Source organism: Meles meles, chromosome 16 (genome assembly GCF_922984935.1).
Source record: "Meles meles chromosome 16, mMelMel3.1 paternal haplotype, whole genome shotgun sequence".
Lineage (NCBI taxonomy): Eukaryota > Metazoa > Chordata > Mammalia > Carnivora > Mustelidae > Meles > Meles meles.
The window spans coordinates 28,760,114-28,783,654 of record NC_060081.1 but is presented as its reverse complement, the minus strand read 5'-3'; the positions used below and the strand labels follow the sequence as shown (position 1 = coordinate 28,783,654).

Below are 23,541 nucleotides of genomic sequence, written 5' to 3'. Positions count from 1 at the left end.
ATTTTCACCAAGGCAAGACCACGATTCTCGGGGTGGGCTCCAATCCGGCTTTCTCCTTTAGCTAGGTGGGAGTTAGAGGGACATATGGCTTGGAAGGTTTATACTTTGAGGGAACAAGCAGTGCCTCTGCCTGTGAGGGAATCATGGGGAATGCTGAATTATTTAATTGAGGCACAAGGAGGAGTTCCTGAACCAGAGAAACCTCAAATCCAGGTATCTGTGCCCATTCATCAAAGCACTGAACAAAGTCTCTACAATAAATTCCCAAACTGTCCATCATTTCAGCTCCATGTGAATATTGGAGTGGAATCTGGATTAAATAGAACAGAAACAAAAATTTCACAGTCACTTATCCCAGGTAAGCAGTCACAACTTGGGGATGGCCCCCAAATCCTTACATCCAGGCCCTTAGTTACATCATTGGGCACTCCACTTCCCAAAAATTTAGGAGCTGACATAATTCCAGAGAAAACCACTGGACTGCAGAAGGAGCCAAAACATGTCCTAGAACTTAATATAGAACAGAGGGTCATAGGTCGTCTGGAAAAAAGGATTCAGCAGCATAAGTCCCACATGACTAATGTGGAATTGACCCCAAGTCTACCATGTCAAGTTACAGATAGTATAAAGGTAACTCCTTTAGCTTTACTTCAAGTCATGGATTCGATGGGGATGATCCCAGAATCACATCCAGAAGTGATAGAATCTGTAGGTTTGTTCCCACAGCCACCAGCCAAAGTTGGGAAACCAATGGAAACCACAAAAAAAGTGAGTGTAAGCACTAAACCATCATATCAAGTCACTGAACCAGTGGAGGTAACACCAAGTGCTCAGCATCGAGTTATGGAATCAAAGATGACCTCCAGACCAGTGAATCAAGTCACAGATAATGTGACGGTAACTCCTGCAGCATTGCTTCAAGTCACAGATTCTATGGGGATGATTAATGAATCACATCCACATATCATAAAACCAGTGGGAAAAACCCCAAGAACACCATCCCAAGCCATGAAATCAGGGGAAATAGCCACATCATTGGACCATAAAGTTATACCATCAGGAAAGATGCATCCAAAGGCAAAATATACAGTTGTGGAAACTGTGGAAATGACTTTTGGGCCACATCCTAAAGTTACTGAATCAGTGAATATAACCTTAAATCCAGAAAGTCAAATCACAGGACCATTGAAGATTCCTCCAGGGCCAATATGTCAAAATACAAGATCACTGGAAATGATCTCCAGTCCATCGCATCAAGTTACTGATTACACGAAAGTTACTCCAGTGGCACAATTACAAGCTATGGATTTCATGGGAATAATTCCACCAGCACCGCCACATGTTATAGAATCTGGAGATTCACAGTCTGAAATTGCAACTTTGGCCCCAGGAGCAACTCAACCAGTCGGTTTGACATCTTCTAGCTGTCCTCCTACTATTGGTCCACCTGGAGTTGTAGGATCTGTGGGTTTACCTCCAAAGCCACCACTTAAAATCACAGAATCAGTAGGGATGATTCCAATGCCATCACATCAATCCATACACTCTTTAAAGGTAACCCCAGCAGCACTGGGGTCACCCATGGGAATGATCATAACACCACAATCACAAGTTGTAGAAACTCAGGATTTGACCTCAAGGCCAGTATCTCAAGTCAGGAAACCTCTGGAGTTGACTCCTGGGTCACGGATTCAAGTGCAAGACTCTGTGGAGATGACTCCACAACCACATGTTCAAGGCACAAAAACTACAGCATTAACCCCAGGGCTACCTCATCAGGTCATGGAATCTCCACGTTTGACCCCAAGGCATCAAATCTTAGAATCTTCAGAGATGTGTCCAAGGCAAAGCCATCAAATTATGGAAACTATGGGGTTGGCTTCTGACCCCATAATCAGAAATCTGGCTGAGCCAAAACAGTCACATCATCAAATAATGGAACATTTAGGGACAGTCCCAAGATCACTGGGTCAAAGAGCACCATCTAAGGAAATGAGCCAAGAGCCACTGCATCAAGTCACAGAATCTGCAGTAATGACCACTACATCTCTACTTCCAGGTGCAGAATATCTGGGGGTGAAGCCAATGCCACAAGTTAAGACTGTGGATTCTATGAAGTTATCCCCAGGATTGCAGAATGTAAAATCTATAGACGTAACTCCAGGTTCGGTCCCACAGATGGTAAAATATGGACAGCCGATCCCAACTGTGAGCCCTATAGAACTGGCCCCAGAACTTCAACTGCAGACTGTAAAATCTAATGAGTTGGCACCTATTTCACAGCTGGAAAGTGGGAATTCTGTGCAGTTAGCCCCAGGGTCTCAGCTTCAAGGTGTGAAATCTATTCATTTGAACCTAGGAACACAACAACAAAGTGGAAAATCTGCTGAGTTAGCCCAGGCACCACACTTGCAAAATAGGAAATCGCTAGATTTGACCCACAATTCACAGTTGCAAGGTCTGGAATATGTTCATTTGGCCCTCCCACCGAAGTTTTCAGATACAAAAGCTGTGGAGTTGATCCTAAGACCACCACAGGAAGATAAGAAATCTATGGAGTTTGCCTCAAAGCCATGGTTACCAGATGAAAGATCTAAGGAGACGGCCCCAGTACTATTGCTTAAAGATGTGAAATTTCCTCAAATGGCAGAATGTAGAAATGTGATTCCTGAAACACAGGTGGAAAGTATGAAATATGAGGAGCCAAGCTCAGGGGCACACATTCAAGCAGTAAACTCTGTAGAGCTGAACCTCAAGCCAAATCATCAAGCCACAGAACCTGAAGGATTAACCCCATGGCACCAAGCTTTGGAATCTTCAGGAATGATCACAGAGCCAGGATATCAAGGAGCAGAAGTAGAGTTGACTTCCAACCCTTGTCACCACAGGAAAGAATCTATGGAGTTGACACAACCATCTTTAAGAAGTACTCCAGGGCCATTGAACCAGACTTCAGAATGTATGCAGGCAAACTCAGTGCCGTTCCAAGATGCTCTTGAGACAATGCTCCAAGGCGTAAAAGCCCTGGAGACTCGAATGCCTCAACACATAATACAAGGATCTCCAGCGTTGGTACCAGGATCAGAGATGCAAGGAATAAATCCAGAAGTGTTGAACCCAGAGTCCCAAAGTATGACGTTTGTTCACCTGAATCTAGGACCATATTCAGAATTTAGGAACTATAAGAAGTTGACCTCAGAACCTGAATTTCAAGGTATGAAATCTGTGCCACTGACCCCAGAACCACAGCCCCAAAGTACAAAACCTGACGAGTTAGCTCTAGGTCCATTAATGCATGGCAATAAAGCTGTGGATTTAACTGTACCACTGGAAGTATCTAAGAGGTTGATTCCTGAAACACGCTTACATGTTGAATCGAGGAAACTAAGCGTGGAACCACATTTACTAGCAAAGACATCTTTGGGTCCAACTTCTAGACCAAGGCATCAAGACACAGCCTCTGTAAAGTTAGCTTCTGAGACCTGGCCACAAGAGGAGGAATCTGTGAAGTTAATCCCACAGCAAGTCACAGGAACTCCTGCGATGATGCCCAGGCCATGTTTTCAGAATTTTTCAGAGATGACTCTGGGGCCAGGCCATCAAGACACAGAAACTGCACAGCTGTTTTCTGGGACTTTGCGCCAAGTGGCATTAACACCAAAACCAACAGGTCAAGTTATAGAATCTACGGGAATGACTCTAAAGCCACACCTTCAAGTTACTGAGCCTTCAGAGATACCCCTAAGGTCAGAATACGAAAACACAGAACCTTATGGGTTGGCATTGTCTCAAGTTGAAAATATCCAGGAGACAATGCCAGTACCACCATATTCAGTAAAAGGATCCCTGGAATTGACTTTGGGACCACAAATGCAATATGAGAAATCAGAGCCACTAATGCAAAATTTGAAATCTGTGAAGTTAACCCCTGTGTCATCCCCAGTAGTGGTGGGATCTAAGCAATTTATCACAGGACCAAAACGACATGTTCCGGAGTTGACCCCAGAGCCACAGTTCCAGGGAGTAAAGTCTATGCAGCTGCATCCAGAGCCACAATTACAAGACGTGGAATATGTTAATTTAATCCAACAGCCAGCTACTACTGGAATGGTAGAATCTGAGAAGCTGGTACAAGAACCAATACTACAACATATAATATCAGAGGAATTGACTAAGGCGGCACAGCTTCAGGATGTGAAATTGATCCCAGGGCCACATTTGCAAAGTGTCAGATTTTCAAATTTACCTCCAGGACCACCTTTTCAAGGAGAAAAGCCTGTAGATTTCATCTCAGAGTCCCCACATCATAGTGTGAAATCTGATGCACTGACCCCAGGTTCCCCAGTGCAAAAAATCAAATTGTCAGACTTTACCCCAGGGCTAAAGCATCAAAGTGTTATGTCCGTACAATTGTCTCCAGAACCAGAAACTCAAGGTATGAAATCTGTGGAACAAAACTCAGGACCACGCTTGCAAGATGTCAGATTTTCTGATCTGACCTTAGAACCAAAGCATCAAGGTTTGAAACATGTGCAATGTATACCGGGAACACAGGTTCAAGATATACAATCCTTGGGATTTGTAACAGAATCACCTTTGCCATTAAGCCAAGGGCTCTTGAGTGAAAATATGAAAACTCTTCCGTCTATTGAAGGATCACAGTTTCACAGCACGCAGTCTATGAAGTTGACCTCAGAACTACAGTTTCAAGGTGTGCAGTCTCAGGAACTGCACCTAGGGCCAAGGCAGCAAGATGTCAAATTTTCTGAATTGACTTCAGGGCCAAAACTTCAAGCTGTCAAATTTGGGGAGCAAACCCCAGGATCAGTGTTTAATGGTGTAAATTCTGTGGAGATGACTCCAGAATTAGCATTTCAAGATTCTAAATTAGCAAAGACATCTCCAAGGCTTCAAGATATAAAACAGGTGGGGCTTACCCCAGGGCCATGGTTACAAGATGTCAAATTTTGTGATCGGACATCAGGAACACAACCTCAAGGTGTGAAAACTTCAGAGTTAAACTCAGGGCCACAACTACAACATGTGAAATTTTTTGAGTTGACCCCAAACCCAAAGATGCAAGGAGTAAGATCTGTGGGGTTGTCCCCAGGACCTCAAAAGCAAGTGGTCAAGCCTGATATGCTAGTACCAGAGACACAGTTTCAAGGTGTAAAAAATTTAGGGAGGGACCAAATGTCCAACTTGGAAGGTAACATTTCTTATCGAATTGTCTCTCAGCCAGAGAAACCAGATGCAATATCTATGGGGTTGACTCCTGAGTTACAGTTGCCAAGTGTAAACTATTCTGAGTTGGCTAGAAGAACAAAGTTACAAGGTATAAAATCTTCTGAATTGATCCGAGGGCCAGGTGTGGGGGGTATGAAACCAATGGAGCTGACCCCAGACTCAAAACTTCAAGGTGTAAAATCTGAGTTGTTGACCTCGGAGCTGAAAGATGTGAAATCTGTGGTCTTAACTACAGGACAGGGTCCAAAAGGTACGAAATCTACTTTGCCAACCCCTAGTCCACAGCTGGAAGGTGAGAAATCTATGGAGATAACTGCAGTGCCATGGATAGACTATGTCAAACCTGTGAAAAGTACCAAAGATACCAAGCTTCAAGGTACAACTTCTGACTTGATTCTGCATGCAAGAATTCAAGACTCCAAAGCTGTGGAGTTGGTCCAAAGAACACAAATGCAAGATGTGCAAACTGTGGAATTGAAAATTGAAAGTGAGAAATCTGTGCCTTTTGCACCAGGGCCATTACTCCAAGGGTCTGAACTGCAAGGTGTGAAACCCAAGGAACTGACTTTAGAGCCACAAATCCAAGATAGTAAATTTGTCGACAGTACCCCGTGTTTCAAGCATCAAAGTTTAAAATCTGTAGAGGAAACTCCAGATTCAGAGCCGCAATGTGTACAATCTGTAAAGTGGACCCCAAGGCTAAACAAGCAGGAAGCAAAATCTGTGAAAGTGACCAGAAGATCAAAGTCTCAAGGAGTAAAAACTATGGATTTTGCCCCAAGGCAACAGTTTCAAGAGACAGCACTCATGAATTTAACTTCTGGGCCAGAACAGGATGGCACGATATCTGTAATCTCACCAAAGCAGCAATGTGTGAATTCAGAGCAGGTGAAGAGAGGGGCTATGTCGGACGATAAGCTGTCTTTGGAGTTACTTCCAGAGCTAAAATTTAAAGGTAAAAAACTAGTAGACCTCAATTTTGAGTTACAGTTTAAAAGTATGAAATCAGACTTGACTCCAGAATCAAATATTCAAGGTTTAAAACCTAAAGAATTCAAGCCTGATCCACTTGAACCACAGTTGCAAAGCATAAAGTCTCCTAAGTTGACCCCAGGGTCACCATTGCACCAAATTGAAGTCTCAGAGTTTGCTTCAGAGCCACAGCTTTGTGTAAAAACCGTTGAGTTAAAACAAGAGCCACTGCTTGAAAGTATGAGATGCATTCAGTGGATACCAGGACCTAAGTTCCAAGCTGTGAAATCTGTAGAGTTAAATCTCAGGTCACAGTCTCAAGGTGTTAAATCCCTAGGGTTGAGATCTTTGACACAGTTAAGAGATGTGAAGTCATCTGAATTGACTCTAGGGTCAAAAACTCAAGGTGCGACATATACAGAGTTCAACCTTGGGCCACAGTTGCAGAACATGAAAATCCCTGGGGTGCTCCCAGGAACACAGCTGCACAAAGGGAAGCTTTTGGCATCAACCTCAGAGCCACAGCTTCGAGATGTAAAAACTACTGAGCTCAAAAAAGAGCCACAGCTGGAAAGAATGAGGTGTATCCAGTGGATACCAGGACCTGATTTCCAAGGTGTGAAGTCTATAGGGTTACAGTCTCAAGGTGTCAAGTCTCTAGGGTTGAAACCTTTGATACAGTTAAGAGATAGAAAGTCATCTGCGTTAACTCCAAGGCCAAAGCTCCAAGATACGCAATCTTCAGCATCACTCCAGGAACATAAGCTTCAGGACTGTGATTTGACACCTTGTCTACAGGTTAGAAGTGTGAAATCATGTGAGCTGACTTCAGGGTCAAAGCTCTGTGATATAAAATTTATGCCACTGAAATCTAGGCTTTGCATGCATGATGGGAAATCTAAATTGACTGCAAAATCAAAGCTTCAAGAAGCGAAACCCTTACATTCATCCCCAGGAGCACAGCTTCAACGTGTGAAGTCTCTGGTGCTTATGGAAGATTCACAGCTTCCTGGTGTGAAATCTGGCGTATTAAGCCAAAGGTCACAATTACAAAGCAATACAACTATAGAATTGAACTCCCCGCTACACTTGACAAGCATGAAGTCATCTGAATTGACTCTTCAGACAAAGCTTCAAGGTGTGAAATCTGAGAATTTCAACTCTGGGTCACAGTGGCATGATCTAAAACCTTCTAAGTTGTCACCTGAGGTAAAGTCCCAAGATAAGACATTTACTGAGTTAAATCCAAGTTCACAGTTGAAAGGTATAACATTTTCTACATTGATCACAGGGACAAAGATTCAAGGTACCAAATGTACAGATTTCAACCTTGGGCCATTGTTACAACATGTGAATTCTTCTGAAAGGACCTCAAAGACAAAGCTTCAAAATGTAAAACATAAAGAAAGCTGTCCCAGTCCCCAGGTGCAAGTTGTGAAATCTTCTGACCTGACCCTTGGATCAAAGCTTCAAAATGTGCAATTGGTGTTCAACCCTGACCCACAGTTTCAAGGAGTGAAAAGTTCTAAATCAATTTCAGAAACAAAGATTCAAGATATGGAGTCTGTGAATGTCAAACCTGGGCCACAGCTGAGACGTGTGAAATCTTCTGAATTGATACAGGGGACAAAGCTTCAAAAAGTGAAGTCTGTGGATTTCAAGTCAGGCCCACAGTTGGAAGATGGGGCATCTTCTAGATTGGTCATGGGTATAAAGCTTCAAGATGTAAAATCTCTGAATTTTAAGTCTGGACCACACTTGAAGAATGTGATATCTTCACAACTGATCCCAAGGGAAAAGCTTCCAGGTGTGAAATCTGCAGAACTGAAAGCTAATCCAAAGTTACAAGGTGAGAAATCTTCTGATTTGATCCTGGAGAGGAAGTTTTCAGGTGTGAAAGCAGGCCCACAGTTACAAGATGTGAAATGTTCTGAGTTGATCATGGGTATAAAGCTTCAAGATAAAAAATCAGCAGGGTTTGGTTCTAGATCACACTTGCAAGGTATGAGATCTTCTGAAGTGATCCCAGGGTCAAAACTTCAAGAAGGGAAACCCTCTGAGTTCAACCACGGTCCAAAGCTACAAGGTGGGAAATCTGATTTAATTCAGATGAGGAAGCTTCAAGGTGTGAAATCTGTGGAGTTCAACCCTGGACCTCAGAGACAAGGTGAGAAATCTGACTTGATGCTAGAGTGCAGACTCCAAGATTTGAAATCTGTTGAGTTAAAACCTGTTCTGCAGTTACAAGGTGTACCATCTTCTGAGTTAACGCCAAAAACAAAGCTTCAAAATGGAGAACATGTGGAGCTCCTTACCAGACCCACGTGGCAAGACATGAAACCTCTTGAATTGACTCTAGGTGCAAAGACCCAAGATGTGAAATCTTTGGGGTTTGAGTCAGTCCCACAGTTACAAAATAGGAAATTGCCTATGTCGACACCAGGATCACACATTCAAGCCCTGAAATCTCTGAAATTCAGCCCTGGGGCGAAGTTGCAAGGTGCAAAATCTCCTGAGTCTGTAAAGCTTCAAATAATGAACACCACAAAGGTCAACCATGACCTAGAACTCCAGGTCACAAAACCCTCTGAGTTAGCTTTGGAATCAAAGATTTGCAATGTGATATCTTCCGAGTTCAATGCTGGGAAGCCGCGGCAAGAAGAGAAGTCTTTTAAGTTGAAACCATGGCCAGAGCTTCAAAGTGTGAAATTTGTGGTATACAACCCTGGACTACATTTGCAACATATAAAATCTTCAGAATTGTGCAAGGAGACAAAGCCCCAAGATGTGAAATCTAAGGAATCCAATCCTGAGCAACAGTGGCAAGATGTTAAATCTTCTGAGTTATGCCAGGGATCAAGGCCTCAAGGTATGTCATCTTTCAAGTTCAATCCTGGGCCACAGTTACAAGAGATAAAACCCGAGTTGTGCACAGACAGGAAGCTTCCATATGAGCAATTTCTGGAAACGAAGCATCAGCCTAAATTACAAGGTGGGAAATCCTCTGAATTTAATCTAGCCCCACAGCTTCAGTGTATAAATGTTAGGCCATTCAGTACTGGACCACAACTGAACAGGGTAAAATCTGAGTTGAATTCTGGATCAGAGTCTCGAGGTATAAAATCCCAGGTGTTCTGCCCTGGGCCACCTTTGCAAGATGTGAATTCTTCTGCATTTATTTCAAAACCAAAACTTCAGTGTGTAAATTCTGTTGGATGCAAATCTGAGCCACCCTTGCAAGGTATAAACCCTTCTGAATTAACTTCAGTTTCAAAACGTCAAGGTACAAAGTCTTCTGAGTTGAGTTCAGAGATCCCAAGGGAGACGACTATGGTGTTCAACCTTGATCCACCTTCGCAAGATTTGAAATCTGAATTGATTCCAGGGTCAAAGTTTCTTGCTATAGCACCTATGGAATGCGACCCTGAGCCACAGATGAAGTGTATAAATTCTTCTAAGTTGAATCCAGAGCCAAAATTACAATGTGCAAATTCTGTGGGGTGCAAACCTGGGCCACCTTTGCAAGGCGTACAGTACTTTGAATTGATTCCAGGGACAAAATGTCAAGGTACGGGATCTCAGGTGAATCCGGGATCCAAGAATCCAAGTGAGACATCTATGGTGTTCAGCGCTGAACCACATGTACAAGATTTAAAATCCGAATTGATTCCAGGGTCAAAGTTTCTTGCTGTAGCACCCATGGAACGCAACCCTGGGCCACAGATGAAGTGTGTAAATTCTTTTGAGTTGGATCCAGAGCCAAAGTTACAATGTGCTAATTCTGTGGGGTCTGAACTCGGGCCACCTTTGCAAGGTATACAATCTTTTGAGTTGACTTCAGGGGTTAAATGTCAAGGTATGGGATCTTTTGATTTGAATCTGGGGTCAGAAGTTCTAGGTATGAAATCTCTTATGTTCAACCCTGTGCAACATTTACAAAATGTGAAACATGAATTTAGTCCAGGGACAAAGTTTCAAGGTATAACATCACAAGAATTAAACTGTGGCCCACAGCTGCAAGGCGTGAATTCTTCTGATTTGAATTTTGGGTCAGAACTTCAATGCATAAATGCTATAAAGTTTAATCCAGACCCACAGATGCAAGGCATGAAACCCTCTGAATTGAATCCTACGTCAGAATATCAAGGTACAAAATCTATTCTGTTCAACGCTGGACCACATTTGCAAGGTGTGAAATCTTCTGAGTTAATTCCAGGGACAAAGTTTCCAGAAATACAGTTTTTGGAGAACCACTGTGGGTCACAGCAACAAGTTATGCACCCAGTGTTCACTTTAGGCTCTTCACTGCATGGCAGGAAATCTGTGTTATTTTTACCAAAGCCACTGCTTGAAGATGTAAGGTCTGTGAAGATGAACAAAGAGCCAGTGTCTTGTGGTGGAAATTCTGTGAAACTGGCTTCAGGCTCTAAGCTGCAGGACTTGAAGTGTGAGATGTTTGCACTAGAGCCATGTTTTACAAAAGTGAAATCTGTGGAGTTAAATCCAGGGCCACATCCTCAAGGTATGAATTCTGGGGAGCTGCCCTCACACCTCAGGCAGCATAGTGAGAGATCTGTGGTGTTTGCACCAAAGTTGTGTTTTCAAGATGTGAAATCTCTGGAGTTGAAACCAGGGCCACAAACTCAAGATGTGAATTCGAAGGATTTGATTTCTTGCCTCGGGCAGAAATCTGTGGTGTTTGAATCAGAGCCATGTTCTCAAGATGTGACATCTTTGAAGTCAAACCTACAGCTACAGCCTCAAGGTGCTAATTCTTCAGGGTTTCCATCATGCCTAAGGTCCCCAAGTGTTAATTCTGAGGTCTTTGCACCGGAACAATGTTTTCAAGATGGGAAATCTGTAGAGTTGACACCAGGGTCCCAACAGCAAGGTATGAATTGCCAAGAGCTGACTTCAGGATGGCACGGTATGAAATCAATAGTGTTGGCACCAGAGCCAACTAAGAAGTTCATACCAGGACCCATGTTGAGTAGTGTTAAATTTTCAAATTTGTCTCCAGAATCACAACGACAGGGTGAGAAACCTTTGGAGTTTCCTCCAGAAGCAAAGTTGCAAAGTATAAAACATGTGAAATTGTCTTCAGCATCTCTGCAACAAGATATAAAATCTGTAGAGTTACTATCGGGGTCACTGCTTCAAAGAACAAAATCTGAGGAACTAACTCCAAAGAGGAGCTATCAAATCACAGACTCCTCTGAGATAATCCCTAGGCCAGGGCATCAATTTGTAGAAGGTGCAGAGATGATCCCAACACCAAAGCCTCAAGTCCCTAAATCTGTGAATTTGGTGATCCCAACACCAAAGCATCAAGTCTCCAAGTCTGTAAATTTGATTTCAGTACCAGTTTATCATACCACAGAAAGGTTGGCACATCAAGGCAATGAAACTGTAGAAAACTCTATGGGGTTGACCCCAAAGTCAACAAGTAAAACCATGGAATCTCCAGGAATGCCTCTAAGGCTAGATCTTCAAGTACCAGAATCTGATGATCTGACTCACGTGCTAAGGAATCAAGGCTCTGAATCCTTGGAATTAACCTTAAAGAAAATCCCAGAAACACTAGAGTTGCTCTCTCAGTCATGGCCTCAAGTTAAGGACTTGGGGGAATCACATACAAGGTCAGTGCAGGAAGTTACAGGATCTGAAGAGATGGCACCAAAGCCCAAGCATCACACTACAGAAACTATGGGGTTGACCTCCAAGGCAAGGCCAACAGAGAAGGAACTCCTTGGCATGACCCCAAAGCCAATAAGTAAAACCACTGGATATACAGAGAGCGCTCCAAGGCCCAATCCTCCCTTTGGCATGACCCCAAAGCCAATAAGTAAAACCACTGGATATACAGAGAGCGCTCCAAGGCCAAATCCTCCCTTTGTGGAGGTGATCTCCAAGAAAAGACTGCGAAGGGAAGAATCAGAAGCACTGACTACAAAGTCATTACATCACGTCCCAGAATCTTCAGAGATGACACCAAGGCTAAGATATCGAGTTCCGGAATCTGTGGCTTCAACCTCTAAGCAATGGCTTCAAAGGGAGGACTCTTTAGATTTGTCCCCAAGGCAAAGAGGTCAAGTTACAGGACATGCAGAATCTGTAGAGCTCACATCTGAGACATGGCAGCAAGGGGATGGACCAATGGGGCTGACACAGTCACAGAATCAAAGTATGAAATATTCACAGATAGCTCCAGGACTACAGGGTCAAATTACAGAGTTTATGAGGATTAGTCCAAAGCCGCTAGATCAAGTCACAGGATCTACAAAGACACAGCTTCAAGCTGCTCAACCAATAGGAATAACCTCAGTAAGCCCCCCCAAGGTTGTTGAATATGGGAAAGTGACTCCTGGGCCACCACTTCAGGTTGTAACTTCTGTAGCATTAACACCAGGGGGAACCTCTCAAATGGTAGACTACGTTGAACTGACTCCAAAAGTACAAGATGTGAGACCTTCCGAGTCTACCTCAGGGCTACGGTTGCAAAGTGTAAAATCAAAGGAATTAACCACAGAGCCAAGCCACCAAATTTTGGATATAACGAAGTCCACAGGGTTTCAAATTGTAAAGACTGTGTTAATCCCAGGGCCACCACTTCAAACTGTAAATTCTGAGGAATTAGCACCACTACCAATTCCTCAGATTGTAGAACCACTAGGAGTCTCCTTAGGATCAGCTACTGAAGTAATAGATTGTTTGGATTTCTTCCCAAGGCCACACCTTCAAGAAATGGAAGAACCTGTAGAACTAACTCTGAGGCCAAATACTGAAGAGAAATCTTCAGAATCACTCTCACAGCTAGCATTTAGTTTGCAGGAATCTACAGTGTTCACTCATGAACAAGGGCTTCAGGCTGGGAAAGTAATGGGGATAAATATAGGGCCTCCTCAAACCATGCAATGTGAGGATTTGAATCTAGTACAGGTATATCAGAAGAGGGCATCTGAGGATTTTATTTCAACAGAGGAGTTACAAATAGGGAATTATTTCTCTAGATTTCTACAGAACTCCTCAAACTCGCTCATCTCAAGCTCTGCCGAAGCATCTGAATTAGGAAGCCTTTGTGATTTGGAGATGCCAGAAGTGTCAAGGGCCTTGGATATAAAAAACTTTGGGACAGATATTTTGCAGTCTGAAGAATACTTTCTAGACTCTGCTATGATACAAACTTCAACCCTTCCGTTGTCTCTTCACAATCAACCCTCTGATAAGACAGCTAACATTGTAGAAACCCCACATTTTGAGATCCCAGGAGTGGGTGTCATATCTAAGAGGACTGATAAGAAGCCGGTGGGGAAGCTAGAGAATTCACTCCAGCGCCTATCCCAACATCCACTGCAAAGCTGGAGATCACCATCTAGGACCTTCCAGTCAGGATCAGGAACTCGAAGAGGCCTTAACTGGTCTGTCTTGAGCAGACAACAGAATGTCTGGGAGAATCACTCCTGGAGACAGCGACTACCCAGAAGATATCTCTCCAATATGCTAGTGTTAGGGAATGTCTTGGGCACCACTATGGAAAGGAACCTTTGTTCTCAAACACCTTTAACGGGAAGAGCCACTGCAGATATCTGTCAATCTATTCAGAATTTATTTGGGGTTCCTGCGGAACTGATGCAACTTTCCAAGAGTCTGCTAGAGAAGAGTCGAAGTATTATTTCTCGGACTTCAGTGTCCAGAAACTACATTCAGAGACACACTTCATATCATGGTCACAAACAAAGAATAGCCTTAAGGATGTGGACACGTAGCTCCATGTCCTCCATAATACAGCAATACTCTGGGGCTAGCGCAAAAATAAAGAAAAGTTCGAAGCTTAGTGATATATCCCAGGAAGTCATTCAGCACGTGCCTGTTTCGTGTACAGAGGGCCAGCCTCCTGTCCCAGTAAATTTAGAGTCTTCCTTCCATACACTTTTCACTAGGAAAGATTCTGTTCCAATGGAAGAGAGTGAGAACTCACAGAGTTCACAGACAAGGATTTTTGAGTCCCAACACTGTCTCGAGCCAAGTTATCTTCCCCAGGCCAAGACTGACTTGTCAGAACAGTTCCAGTTGCTACAAGATCTGAAGCTAAAAGTAGCAGCAAAACTGTTAAGGAGTCAAATACTCCCCCATGTACCTCCACCTCTAACTTCAGGTCTGGTTTTAAAATACCCTATGCGCCTACGGTGTGACCGATGTGTAGGACTTAATTGCTGTCTTAACTTACAGGGCACGTTGCGGCCTTACCTTCTTATCTACCCACAGCTCCACCTTGTAAGCACTCCCAAAGACCACAGAGAGATTAGGTTGCATCTTGGCTTTAGGATGCGAACTAGGAAAAGATCCCAAGTCCCAAAGCATCACAGAAGAGACAGATCCATCACATCAAGGAGTTCTATATCACCATCACTAAGGAAAGCTAAAGTCTACACTCGAGCTTCCAAGAGTCCTACTTCTACAATGGATTTCCAGTCTGTATCTTCCCCATCTCCTGCTCCTGTACAAGTCCACATCAGGCAAAGACAGTATAGGATCCCTGCCCTAGCAGGAAAGATGACAGTTGGAGGGCCAGGGCACTATGAGTTTACTCAAGTTCACTCTCTACCAGAGAGTGACTCTGAAAGCCATCAGGATGAAAAATGGTCTAAAAGGAGAACCAAAAAGACCCGTAGTTCAAAATACCCAAAGAAAAGAATCACTATGGGAGGCAGGACACAAAACACAGAGTTCTATACAAATGGTAGAACCACAATATGGAGTCGTCCTCGGGATTTACCAGCCCAGTTAAGAAGGAAGAGGAATGGAGCATCTCAGACAACTACTGCCTCTTCAAAAAGACAATCTAAGAAACCCTCCCAACCCAAATTCATTCCACTGCTTTTTCAAGGTCTAAAGAAAGCATTCCAGACGGCACACAGAATTATGGGTTTTGCTGGACAGAAGCCTGAGGACAGGTCAAGGCCAGACCATTTGTGTTCAAGCAAAAACCACGATCCAAAACAAAAAGCCAGAGATTATTCCTCATCGAGAGATATCAAAAGAGAGAGGATGTCAGTTGCTAAGCTAAAGCCAACAGACATCACCACTAAGAAGGAGAAGATGTTATGGGAAGAAATACAGCAATTCAGATCAGCTCATCAACCAAAAAGAGGTAGCTCTTTCCAACTTAAACATACCCAACTACCCAAGCCCATGGTTTCCCAAAGAAGTGCTATTTTCAAAACCACTTCAGTCGGACAGACTGTGGTTATTCTTCAAAACGACAATAGCAGCAAAGGTAAGAAAAACTCCTACAGATGTGAAATCTCTAGCCAGGAGTCCAAGAGCTCCAAAATAGGAACCAAAGTTCAAGTCAGAGGGAGAAATCTACATGGTTCACTTAAGAGAACCTCACACAGTCACCTTAAAGAGACACTCACACCCAAGAAGCAAAACCACCATAGCTTCTTAAGGGAGAGAACCCCATGTAATTCCTCTGAAAGGAGCCATCACAGACCCTCTGAGAGGAGCCATCAAAGTTCTTCTCTAAAGAGACATCACAGTCCCTCTGAGAGGAGCTACCGAAGTCTTTCCGTAAAGAGCCATCACGGTCTCTCTGAGAGGAGCCTTCGAAGTCCTTCTCTAAAGAGACATCATGGTCCCTCTGAGAGGATCCACCAAAGCCGCCTTCAGATGAGCCATCACAGTCCCTCTAAGAGGAGCCACCGAAGTCTTCCTCGGAAGAGCCATCATGGTCCCTCTGAGAGGAGCCACCGAAGTCCTTCCGTAAAGAGCCATCACGGTCCCTCTGAGAGGAGCCACCGAAGCCTTCTTCAGAAGAGCCATTACAGTCCCTCTGAGAGGAGCCACCGACGTCTTCCTCGGAAGAGACATCACAGTCCCTCTGAGAGGAGCTACCGAAGTCTTTCCGTAAAGAGCCATCACGGTCTCTCTGAGAGGAGCCTTCAAAGTCCTTCTCTAAAGAGACATCACAGTCCCTCTGAGAGGAGCCATCAAAGTCCTTCCCTAAGGAGCTATCACAGTCCCTCCGAGAGGAGCCATCAGAGTCTTCCTTGGAAGAGCCATTACAGTCCCTCTGAGAGGAGCCACCAAAGTCTTCCTCGGAAGAGATATCACAGTCCCTCTGAGAGGAGCCACCTAAGTCCGTCCCTAAAGAGCCATCACGGTCTCTCTGAGAGCAGCCTTCGAAGTCCTTCTCTAAACAGCCATCACAGTCCCTCTGAGAGGAGCCATCAAAATCCTTCCCTAAAGAGTTATCTCAGTCCCTCCAAGAGGAGCCATCAGAGTCTTCCTTGGAAGAGACATTACAGTCCCTCTGAGAGGAGCCATCAAAGTCCTTCTCAGAGGAGCCATCGAAGTCCCTCTGAAAGGAGCCATCACAGTCCCTCAGAGAGGAGCCATCAGAGTCCCTCTGAGAGGAGCCATCAGAGTCCCTCTGAGAGGAGATGTTGCAGTCCCTCTGAGAGGAGATGTCATATTCCCCTTGAGAGGAGCAGTCGCAATCTCTTTCAGAGAACTCATCACAGTCCCTTAGAGGTGAGAGGACACAGTCCTTTTGAGAGAAGACAGCACAGGACCTCTGAGAGGAGAGGTCGCAGTTTCTCAGAGAGAACTCACTGTAGTCCCTCTGAAAGAAGTGGACGCAATCTCTCTGAGAGGAACAGACACAGTCCTTCTGAGCAGAGCCAACAGAGCCACTTTGAAAGGGACCAGTACAGTTGGCATGGCAAAACCCATCTCAGTCCCTCTGCGAGAACCCATCACAGTCCCGTTAAGAAGAGACTCAAACACAGCTCCCCTAGGGAGAGGCTCAGACAAGGTCTGTCTAAAGATTGCAAGGGCTACTCAAAACACATCTCCTAGAATGTTGCCATGGTACTTGATGAAGAAGCAGAAGTTTTTATAGTCAAAATGTGGAGATTGTTGATATATGAAACAGAAGCCAAGAAAATTGGTCTTGTGAAGTAAAACTCTTTTTACATTTAGAATTCCGTTTCAGATTTCTTCTTCTTTCCCACCCTTCAGAGGACTTTTTCTTTGTCTTTTGGCTTTTTCTTTGTCTTCAAAGACATTTGTGAGATCTGTAAATTTTTTTTTTAATGTAGAAAATGTGAATTTTTTTGTCCTCTAATTTGTTGATGCCCTGTGTACTCCCTTGGTTGTAAAGACATCTGAATCCTGACTTGGTTTTCTTTATACTCACCAGGTACAAATTACTGGTATGTTTTATAAGCCGCAGCTACTCTACACAGCCTATCTGATATAATCTTGTTCTGCTGATTTATTTCTTGTAAATATTAAAATGACCCCCCCCCCAAAAAAAAACATGTCTCCTAGGGACCACACACAAAATACTCCCAAACAGGCCAAGTTTAGAGGCCTGAAGCTGAAAGATGAGAAGGGATTCATCCCCATTATTTACTGTCTGGTTCAAGATTTCACTGACCTGCCCCTTTTCTGGCTTCTTTCCTGCTCAGCCACTGCCTCCGATACCTGCACCCTCAGCAGTCAAAGAGCTTCAAGGCCTCTCTACCTGGAGGGAGAGAGGGTGGGAATGGGTCTGTAATTTCTCTAAATAAAGGGGCAATAATTGATCTCCACCTAGAAAGACCACTCGTGTGCTGGAGGTGGGGAACGGAGGGTGAAGGAATATTTGGTGTCCTGCAAAGGGATGGAATGCGAGGAAGGGGCCCTGAAGCCAGGTTTGGGGCTCCAAACCCCACCTACAGCTTCCTGGGGTGGGGTCTCAGAGGAGGGAGTCATGTCACGTGACTCACTCTGGCCACAGCCCCCTTGGAAGCTGCCAGGTGGAAGTAGACCTTCAGACCTGGGATCGGCGGCGCTGACTCCATATCCCCCTCAAACTCCTAATACCATATTTCTTGGGATCAAAGATGCATCATTTACTTATTTTTTGTTATTTTTTGTTTCAGACAGCATGAGTGGGGAGGGGCAGCGGGAGAAGAAGAGCGAATCTAAGGCAGATTCCGCAACCAGTGCAGAGCCCAATGCAGAACTTGATCTCACAACCCTGAGATCATGTGCTGAGCCGAAAATTCAGAGTCAGATGCTTTCCCCACCAAGTCACCCACGTACCCCAGATACATCATTTAAAACTTCACATTCAGGGGCTCCTGGGTGGCTCACTGCGTTAACCCTCTGCCTTCGGTTTGGGTCATGATCTCAGGGTCCTGGGATCGAGCCCCGCATCGGGCTCTCTTCTCAGCAGGGAGCCTGCTTCCACCTCTCTCTCTGCCTGCCTCTCTGCCTACTTGTTATCTCTCTCTGTGTGTCAAATAAATAAATAAAATCTTTAAAAAAAACTTCACATGCAACCCAATTTCTAAGAAAATAATATGTGATTATATATATGCTTAGGAATTGATGAAACCTACTGACTTGGCTTCACTGGCTAGATTCTTCTTTTCAGGAGCTTCTATGTAGAGGAGGAGCCTCTGCTTTCTTCCTGGCTTCCATCTGGCCCCAGTTCTGGCCTCTGGATTTGCCCTTCCAGCTCTGGTCCCAGGTCTACCCCCTCCCTCACTAAGCCTCCCTCCCTCTCAGTCGAGACTTCACCCTCCTCTGAACTCCACTTCAAGTCACATCCTTTAGTTTTCACCGAGCTTCTCAATTAGTTGAGCCACAGTGGTCCAACTTCCCCCAACTTCAGGCTGTTAGGGGTTCTGCCTTAGATCCCTTTTTACAGTTTTCAAAGTTCTGGCTCTAGCATCTAGCAAGCACTCAGCAGGAACGTTGCTGCCTGAGTGAAAATGAGAGGCCCAGGAGGAAAAAGCAATGTCTGAGGAGGAATGCTGGCTGTGAGAGCAGTCTGGGAAGTAGATGGCCAAAAAGGGTGTGGCCCGCCTCACCTTCATCCAGCACTTTTCCACCAGGCTGCTGCTGCCTGAGTCCCACACCTTGAGGTAGCAGTTGACAGCACGGCTATACTCCCCAGCCTGCTCCCACTGGCGAGCTTGGTCCACGAGCCCCTCCATGCCCCTAAGATGAGAGTACACGTGACCAGAACAGGCTGGGCAGCGGGGCCTATCCGGTGCATACCTTGTGACCCACCCTCCAGCCCTGCTGACACTTGCTGCCTCCCGGCGTCATATCTGGCCCCTTTCTTGGTAGCCTCCCGCTCCTACTCTTCCTGCAGAGCCTCCAGCTGGCCCGGCCATAGTCCTTGCAGACCCACAGGGCATCACTCCATAATCCAGCCTCCTGCTCAGATTTCCAGGTATCAGGAAGGCAGAGGCCGGCATGACACCTTCCCACTGCCACACAGGTGCTGTACACTATGGGCCACGGATCCCTAGGTCCTTGGACCTCTCTCCTCCTTCTTGTCTCCTTCCCCCTCTCCATTGCTAACTCTCTGGATCTTTCCCAGTAGTATTGGTTAGTGTAGTGCTCTGTGGGTTCTTACACTCTCTCCCCCTCCCCCTCATGGCCCTGAATCCGGTGCCCTACCTTATAATAATTGAGGGCCAGGCCTGGTCCCTGGGCCTGAAGCAGCAGCACTTCTGCTTTTGGAAAGTCCTCCTCCAAGGCCCCCCGGACCTGCCCCACAAGCACCTCGGCGACACTGTCAGGATCGTGAGCCTCAGCCACACGCTGAGCTGCCTCCCAATCCTGGTTATGGACGAACCTGCTCCCAGAAGAGGACACAGGGGAGGCTCAGTACAGGACTGAGGCCTCAGTAGTGGGAGACAAACAGCCATGTCACAGGGGGTAGAAGCTTTATTGGTACCAGGATCAGGTGAAGGTGGCAATGCCAGGTCCTGGGGCTGTGGTTGGGAGGACGGGAGTAAGGAATTGATGGGTAACTCACATGAGGGCTGCTTCCTTGGGATTACCAGCACTGATGAATTCAGCTTCATTCAGCCTTTTCAGATTTACCCTGTAGGGACAGAAGTGCAGCCACACATGATCAGAAGCAGATTGCCATCATGGCAGCCGTGAGAGGAGGAGTTCAAGGTCAAAAGCAAGGGAGAAGGAGCACATCCATACCTCATCCTCCAGGTACATAGCATATCGGACATGAATCTCAGGGGTTTTATGCTTGAGGTCCAGCCGAGAGAGTTCAAAAGCAAATTCCCATGAGCTGAAATGGAAGGTGTAGGTAAGGTCTGCCTACTTAGTACTTTCATTTTTTTTCCCATTTCTTTTTTTTTTATTTATTTTCAGCATAACAGTACTCATTGTTTTAGCACCACACCCAGTGCTCCATGCAATACATGCCCTCTCTATTACCCTCTACCTGGTTCCCAACCTCCCGCCCTCCGCCCCTTCAAAACCCTCAGGTTGTCTTTCAGAGTAGTACTTTCATTTTATAAGAGGAGGAACAGGGCAGGAGAAAACAGAAAGGGCAGAGACAGGACCGGGGGAGGGAAAGACAGATTGAGAAGACAGTCCATATGAAGTGATACAGAAGCACACACACATGTAAAGAGGACGTGGGTCCGGGGACACTTGGAAAAGCCTGTGCTTCCTGCGACTAGTGGTCATAAGGGAATGGGATGGGCGTGAGGCAGGGGACCGCAGTTAGCCTCACAGAACTACTCTTCCTCAGGAGCAAGGGCTCTGGGTTCTTCACCACTTCCTCCTGAGTCACATCTATACTAGCAGAAAAACTGTCTCTCTAAAACATTAAGACTACCCTCAGCCATCTGACTCAATGCAGGATTATTACTGGTCTTTGTAACATTTGCTTAAGAAAAGTTCTTTTTGCATTTAACAGAAGCACACTTCCATCACTCAGAAGTCAATTACTGGCTTAGTGCACCTTAGCTTTAAAAGCTCTTCTCTCTGGGGCACCTGCCTGGCTCAGTCTGTAGAATGAGTGACCCTTGATCTCGGGTTGAGTTCAAGACCCACACTGGGTATAGTAATTACTTAAAAAGGTCTTTTTGAAAAAGAAGGAAAAAAGCTGATCACGTTCCATCTTCTTAGAACAGCTAAACACTGTTCTGAGTCCCTGGGGAGCAAGGGCAGAGCGATTGATTCATTCCTTGCCTCTCCATCACGTTCTTCCAAGGATTTCTTCACTCCTGCCTCCGTTTTCAGAAACACTTCTCAGCTATACAGCAATCTTCCTTGTCTACGTAGAGGCTCTTTCTCAAAAGGGGCCAGTGGAGAGAAGTCTTAGGGCCTCACGATTTGTCAGCGGCATGGTCAACGGCAGCTTCCAGGAGTCTGAGCTTATTAAGCAGTCTCACTGCAGACTCTCCTCCCAGGCTCTTTGCCCACAGATAGGCCATGTGTTTGTGGGCATTAGCTCCTCCGTGAGCCTTGGCTACCTGTGAAGCAAAGCCATTTGGCAATCCTCCCACACAGGGCCACATGGCTGCTCCCTACTCCCCTCTGATCGGACTTCAGCTTTGACAAGGGTCCGGTCTTTCTACTAGAACAGGGAGAGGGCTCAGTTTTGGGGTCTGTTAGCCTGCTCAGGGTCCAAGGATGGACTTCAGGTAGTCCACAGACCCCCTCCTACCGCATGTGAAATTTTGCCTGTCAGTATGAACATTTTTCAGAGAGACCCACAACCAGTTCAGAATGCATCACTTGAGAGTGGGGAAGAGGGACAGGCGCATCCCCAGAGTGACTTGGACTCCTTACCCGGTAGGCTTCCTCCCAGAGCCCATTGGACCGGTACATGTTCACTGTTGCCTTCCACTCCTAAGCCTCGAGGTAGTGATACTCGGCCTCCTGCAGTCAGCCTTCAGCCTCCAGCTCCTGGGGAAAGGAGGGTCAGGATGGGGCGAGGGGGATGTGGAGCCTGTTCGGGGAAGAGATGGCCGAGGCTTGAGAAGGACTCACCTTGCCCAGGTGCAGGTGTGTGTCACTGAGGAGATCTGGGCGGTGCTTCCCTACCAGGCGGATCATATCATCACACAGCTTGTGCTTTTTGAACATGGGGATGGCAAGACCAGGCTCTTCCACTGTCATGTAGTGCCTGGGGAGGGGAGAGACACCCCAGGGCTCCTCGACCTAGATTCCTGCATCACTGCCTTCTAGGCAGACAGCGCGCATCCTTCTCCCTGCATGACTCCTCTAGGGCTGTGGCTCACCCTTCCGCCTCCGGTACTTGCCTTGCTTCTCCATCTCCAGGGCCTGGGTGATGTACAGCACCGACACGTCTTCCAGCCTCATGCACTTCACTGCCAGCTTTGCAGACACACAGAGACCCAGTAGCCTCCGGCGCGCTTCCGAGGGAAGCAGGGGGGCTGCGGAGTGGCCAGGGAAGCATGATTTGGGGGTGACCTGTGTTCCCAGCAACTCTGAACCTTCCCAACAACCACAAGGGTTTGTGTACGGATGCTTTCCTGGTCAGTCCAGGGAATTCCAAGACCATAAGGAGCAAAGTCAGAACTATATTCTGCTCACGCAGAAAGGCCAGAGATGCCCTGTGGTGGGGCGTGTGTTCCCACTCCCGAGCTCCCGCCATACCCACTGGGTTTTGGCTGCAGGCAGGGAATGAAGTTGCCGCTGTGACGACAGCTTGGGGAGGGGCAATTGGGGCTCCCCAGCTCCCAAACTCTTCTGCTCGCTTCGGAATTACAGGTTGGGAACAAGGGCCTCTTCATCCTTGCCTTTCCCTGTGGCTAGGTATCCAAGAGCTCCAGACTTTTCTATTTTGGTGCTCTTTCTCAGCTTTCAAGGAGGCCAGTGAAGAGGGGACATCAGAGCCCAAGGAAAGTAGGGACAGCCCCAGGGAGGTGGAGCCCTCGGACGAACTGCGCCCCGCTCTCTACCTTGTGGGCTTGCTCCCAGCGGCTGGCCCGAGTGTACATGTCTATTGCATCTTTTGTTCGGTCTCCCTTAATGTAGAGCTCCTCCACAATCTGTGCTCGAGACAGCAGACACAAAAGGCCGAGGGCAAGAGCATTAGAGAAAGAGCGTTAGAGCCTCTGCAGGGGGAGAGCAAACCTTAGCTGGGATGGTGGGGAGAGGATAGGACCCTTAGTCCCCAACATGGAAGAAAAGAGGGCTATCTTGTCTCACACCCTCTACTGTTTTGAAAACAAAAACAAAAAAACAGCCAAGACCAGAATGGGGACAATACAACACGCAGTTTAAAAGGACCTAAAAGGACCTCGTACTTCTGCAACACAGGGCAATTCCACATTGGAACTCCCATGGAGTTCCATAGAAGAGAGCTGGAGACTCGCTTTATAGATCTGGGAGAGGGGTTTGTGTTATGTTGGAATGAAATAAGGGAAGAAAACTGCTTTCTTCTCGCTCAGGGTGGCTGGTGCTGCTGGGACCCAGAAAGAAGGATTTGGTGAGGTGGCCCCCACTTCCGGTTCTGAGTTCTCTTCTCAT

At 45.9% G+C, this 23,541-nt stretch overlaps 1 pseudogene; it reads right to left on the bottom strand.

Moving 5' to 3' along the window:
• Window positions 1-23,541, bottom strand: part of LOC123926553 — a 43,450-nt pseudogene that overhangs the window by 3,633 nt on the left and 16,276 nt on the right.